The sequence below is a fragment of the Calonectris borealis genome, chromosome 15 (assembly GCF_964195595.1).
Source record: "Calonectris borealis chromosome 15, bCalBor7.hap1.2, whole genome shotgun sequence".
Lineage (NCBI taxonomy): Eukaryota > Metazoa > Chordata > Aves > Procellariiformes > Procellariidae > Calonectris > Calonectris borealis.
Window position 1 is genome coordinate 5901219 of NC_134326.1, and position 5880 is coordinate 5907098.

A 5880-nucleotide genomic window follows, 5' to 3' on the forward strand; every position below is an offset into this window, starting at 1 on the left:
AGGGCCACAGCGGCGCGCGCGTGCGCGTTGCGGCCAGCCCGCGGACTAGAACAGCGCATGCGCCCGCGCGCGGAGGCGGGCTGTCCCACCCGGGCGCGAGGGGCTGTGTGAGAAGAAGCGTCCGGGGAGGGCGTGCGGGCAGGCACCGCCGCCCCGCTCCTCTCGCACGCGTTAAAGAACAGTTGCTCATTTAAGCTTGGTATGTGTGGAGTAGGTATGCAGGTGATGCCAGGGTGGAAGGGTGTTTGCGCAGAGACTACAGGAAATTTTCCGAAAAGAAAGGGAAGGCAAGGCAATAAAGTTAGCAGCTGTAGTTCTCAGGCCGTAGCTAGCCAGAGCACAGCAGACTGGAGGCACAACGGATATGCTTGGCTCCAGAGCCACCCACAATGCCACCTCGCTCAAAGGGAGCACGCAGAGTAAGTGATGGGGGTCGAAGTGTACACAGTGCTACGTATTCTCTAGGAAACTTGCAAAGTAGAGGGGGAATCTGCTCCTCCCACGCAGTATTCTACAGGAGAGGTTTCGGTTTTGACAGCAGAAGGCCATAAGTATCTAGTTTATCCCACTACCTGCTTTCCTCATCAAGGAGAGCCTCTTCAGCAGGGACTGCTGAGGCTGCCTGCCCCTGAGGAAATATCACCATCTTCTTGTTCAACCAAACCTTTCCTTAGATTCTGTGGAGCTTACCATCCAAACTTTAAGAGCTACTCAGCAAGTTACAGTGCTTGTAGCATAGCTGTCAACTACACTGCTAACTTCCTATTTTTCTTCCTAGCTTGCTCTAGTTTCTACTCATCTTCACTTCCTGCACCAGGGAGAAGTCCCAGGGAGGGATTTCATAGTTTTAGATTGTCCAGAATTCATAGATTTTCTAAGCCAGAGAAGATCTGAATAATATCCACAAAGAAGAGCAAAATTGATTAGCTGGAGCGTTTCACCATGCAGTTCTGCTGGTTATTTTAAGAGTCCAAGCAGTTACCTATGTGCCATTTTCTCTCCCAAAAGAAAACCTGAGTAATTTTTACCTTTTACACAGTGGTTAAATTTTTAATCCATTCTGCAAGATTCATATATTTTTGCATTTTCTCTAACCACACCAGTGAGTATGGAAGATTTATTCTCATATCTAATGTGACATCTGTAACAAAAGCCATTGCATAGAAACATACTAAAGCAAATTCTGCCTTTAAAGAAACATGCTTCAAGTAATGCAAGGTTAAATTCAAGCAACAGGCTGTAAGTAGATGCAAGGATAACAATCCTATTTGGAGCAACCAGGACAGAAATAGATGTCTCAAGATCAAAGGGGCTTGGAAAATAAGCACGTAGTGTAAAATTCTACAGAGGAAGCCAATAAAACTACTACCACTACTTCTATCAAAATGATACTACTTCTACTCTTCTACTAAAGTGTGTGGGTCTAGCTTATGCCAGTAGAAATGGGATTAAAAATTAAATACCGAATGGTCTAGACAGGCAAGAGTGCCAAGTTGATTAAAACAGGGACAGGAAACGAGAATCCCATTCTAATCCTGATTCTGCTGCATTCACTGTGTGATTAACCACTCCAAATACCCACAGCTAAACCCCCTTGTTTTAAAACAAGGATAACTGACTTAATGAACAAATCCATATAATTCTCCTGACAGTTAGTTGGGTACATCTTAGAATTTACAATGTATTTTACATTTTTCCAAGTATTAACATGATTAGTCCACCAGATCAATTAACTGCCATAGCATGCTAAATCATAGAACAGTTAAAATGGCTGTGGAACTGAAGGCAGGGGGAAGCAGCAGCTATGTATAACAGCTTGTGTTTAATACATGAAATACGTTAGCAAACTCCACAAGGTTTTCCTCATCTTAGAATTTCCACTTATGCCTTTAAAACAGAGTTAGGAGCTTAGATACAAAGTAACCAATTCATTATTTAAAACATGCCATTATCTTCAGAACTGTTCTCTTTTCCTTACTGAATTGGCACTAACTAGGATACTGTTTTACAAATCACGTCTACTTCTGAATATAAAATACACGCAGCAGTTGCTAAAAAGTTATTTGTAATACAGATTTGTCAAGTGGCATGACCGTCTTGTCAGAATGCTACAAGGTTTTTCACCAGTGTTATAAAATATTTAATAGTTACATAATACCACTATTTACAGTTTGGCTATATACCAGGATTCCTTCACTTGTACTTAGCTTTGAAGCTAGATTTTACTTTAAGAGGTTGTGAAAGAGCATAGAGTGACAAGGTCATTAAGTCCATCATTTGTAGTAAATTTGGCTTGATGGAAACAAATACTTCTGTCCCATTTAGCTATGAGAAGACTCTCGCTTTTCATGTTTCTTTTCAGCTTAGGTTGTGTTTAGTCCCTGGCTTGCCACTGTAACTATGTATTTGCTCTTAGAAACTTTTCTCCTCCTTATGATCTCAATAACAGCTATTTTCCTGTAGAGATTCCAGTAGTTACTGAAGCATAAATGTTTCCTAAGCGTGTAGTTTGTATACTTTTGTTTATTGACATTTTAGATCGCTAAACTTAATTAAATCTGTGCACTGCTGACCCTGCATAAAATGTAAATGCGTGTTTTGTAAGTCTTATCTATGCTAGCAGGCAAACATTCCATATAAGTAATGGAGTAATTACGGCAAGTAGATGTGTTGGGGTTTTTTTTCCCCTGAAGAGGAGGCTTGTTGCCTTTATCTACACAAAAACAAATAACATTAAAAAGCCCTCTTAGTCTTTCCCTGCTAATTGCTCAGCGTAACATATGAGCTGCCAAATGTTTTACTAACTTAAGATCCCAAATGCTATACGAAGCAAACGAGTAATAGCAGCTTATTGAGAAGCAACTGATTACTAGCTATTCTGTAGCTAGTCATTAAGTCATTTTGGCACAACAGATCCAGGGTTCATTATAATTAAAACGTGTTGGAGCATTAGGGATTTTGTTTGTTTGTTTTTGTTTTTTTTTCCTCATGTTCTTGCTCTTCATTATTTAAGAACACTTCATTTTGCACAATTTAAAGTCATGTTACTTTATTTGCTAGTGCAACTGCATAAAAGCCCAGGTTTAACCCCTTCCACATTTTTCAGTTGGTAAACATTAAACTGTTTTGCTTTTTTTGAGATAAGACACTTTCACTTAAATAGAATTCACAAGTCTATATGTTTTAATTTATTCCTGTGAATTCCAAGAGCAGTAATACTAATACCTAAGTTCTTTTGCAAGGAACTCAGGTAGCTCAATAATTACAGCAACAGATTGAGGGCCAGCAACATACTCTTTCTAATCCTCTCTAAACTATTAGTGACTGACCTCATTCAAATCACTTCATCTCACTGTCTCAGTCATCTTAGCTAAAGAAAGATGTGATTTGCATTTTTTCTTACCAATCTAACCTTAACCAGCCTTCTGTGGCTTCACATGATTACTTGGCAAATCGTATCAAGTAGGTGTGAGAGTCTCTATCAAATACAAACTTTCAGGTACTCTCTTATGAAAACTTTCCATTACTTTTATTTAGATTTTTTACATTTTTTACTATTTGCTTGAATGGGTCAGGAGCCTCCCAATAAGCTTCCTGGATTTATGTAATTGAGGGATCCAATTATGAAAATGGATATTCTTCAGTGTATAAATTCAAAGCCAAGCTATGGTGGAAATTTACATTATGACTTGAGCAGCATCTTGTAGACTATATTTTCTTTTCTCTTTTTCTTTTTTTTTTTTTTTTTTTAAATATCAGGTCAAGTTGGACGTGTCTTTTGAGTTTTCCCAAATTCCATGGTTAAAGTCACAATTGCAAGATTTTGCTAAAGACCACAAGATGATGATACAAGTTTTATGATATTAACTTCAAGAGTTTGGTGTTTTTGTTTCTTTATACCTGGTAGCTCAAAAGGTCAGTCAATCTCATAACAAGTTTACCAAAATTAACATGTATAAGAACCTGGAGTGTACTGTAACTCAAATTAATTTTAACTTTTCCTTCTTTAAGCAGTACCTAGACAAGTCACTTTAACTTCACACTCAGTATAAATTCAGATATCCATTATTATCAATCTGTGATTTCTTTTATTATCAATCTGTGATTTAATGGTGATTCAGAACCCCCACTGCTTTTTTTCCATACATTATGAATTTAATTAGTTGACACCAGTTTTCATTCAACCTATTGCACTAATATATATTTAAACACTACTCTCTTTTTCAATAGGAAAGCATTTTGTTAACAGCATCAAATGAGTATTTAAAAGCCACATTTTGTGATCTAGAAATATACATATAGACATCGTCATTAACATTTCTAATTGTACAACCATTAACTAACCCAAACAGTTTACTATTCTTCAAAACCACTTATAAATTACGATAATTTATGTTTTCTGGATATACTCACTATCAGCAGAACTTTCCTAAGGCACTTATCTCTTTTTTAACAACCCTGCTGTCACAGTAGTTAATATACCTGGTGTTGTCCTAGCCACGTAGCTTTTGTAACCCAGATTCTCATTCCTTCAAAATTAGTGAGAAATAGTGTCGGGAGATGTATACCCTTCTGCCTGGGTACCCAGCTGTCCTAAATCACCAGCACCACCTTGTGGGTATCTCCCTTAATTACGGCTTCCTTGTACTGCTCGCAGCTTCCCTGCAGGTGGGACAGCACTCCTTCACTGCCGCTATAGGAGTTTTCTTTGTGAAAATCAAAGACAAGTATTATGAGAAACAGGTAACAGCTATTAAATATTAATGAGAAAATGTTATTTAATGAAGTAATATAGCTTCATTTTGATAAAAGGTATGTTTCAAATTAATTTACATGACTGCATTTTTTTTCAATAAACTGTTGAACAGGGTAATTATCTTTAATTTTGATTAAATTTAATTTTATACAGATCATCAGCTACATTCTGGACAATCATTTTAGCACTGTTACTGTGCATTTCTAATCAAATGGAGTAAAAAGTTTAATCAGCTTTGCAAGCTGGAGGTCATTAGCTTTTTCACCATCAAAACCAATTTAGCTTTCACCTGGACCTCATTTCAGGCCTGCTATAAAATATCTTCACTTTCCCCAAAGTTATAGCAGTTTAGGTGTTCTGTGCATGTGAATATGAAAACCAATAGAAATTATTTTCCTTTGTTTTTTTAACCTTTACTGTTAACAATATGTAGTGTTTATTTATGTGAAATATGTTAAGCTATAGACTTTTTCCTATCCTAGCTATTCTTGCAGAATGTTTCAAAATGTTGGATAGTATGATCACATTGGATTTCTTGTTAACCTATATTTCATCAATTTATTATCTACCAAGTAGTTTTCAAAAAGGCTTATTAGGGATTATGTAGCTTTGACACTTAATAAAGAATAGAAACAAGAAGAAAAATAAAGTGTGGTAAGTTGTAAGAGCTGTATTTCAGTATATAAATGTTTGATGGCTCAAGGAGCGTATTTTACTTTTAAGGCCTGCTATTAAAGATAGTGGCATGAAATGTTCAAGCTAAGATTGTTCCTAAAGGGTCTAAATTAAGCTATAAACATGATCTCATGTTATGCATAAAACTGGTGTTATAAACAACATAAGACATGGATAATTTGTAGCAATCCTTTATGGGAATGCAAGAAATACAATTAGTAATGTTTTCATTGATTGAGGTTTATTGCTCTACAACTAACTGAAAGTTTAAACTGTAGAATACTCAGTTGGGATCAGGATGATGAAGCATGACTCTATTTTTTTAAGCTTAGTTGAGTATATTTATCTTAAGTTGTAAGGGGAAGGAGTAATGGATTGAGCTGTAGTTGTTTAGTTTTGTTTCAGTTCTAGGTTTTCCATTTTTAAGACTGCTTTTAACCAGTTTTTTA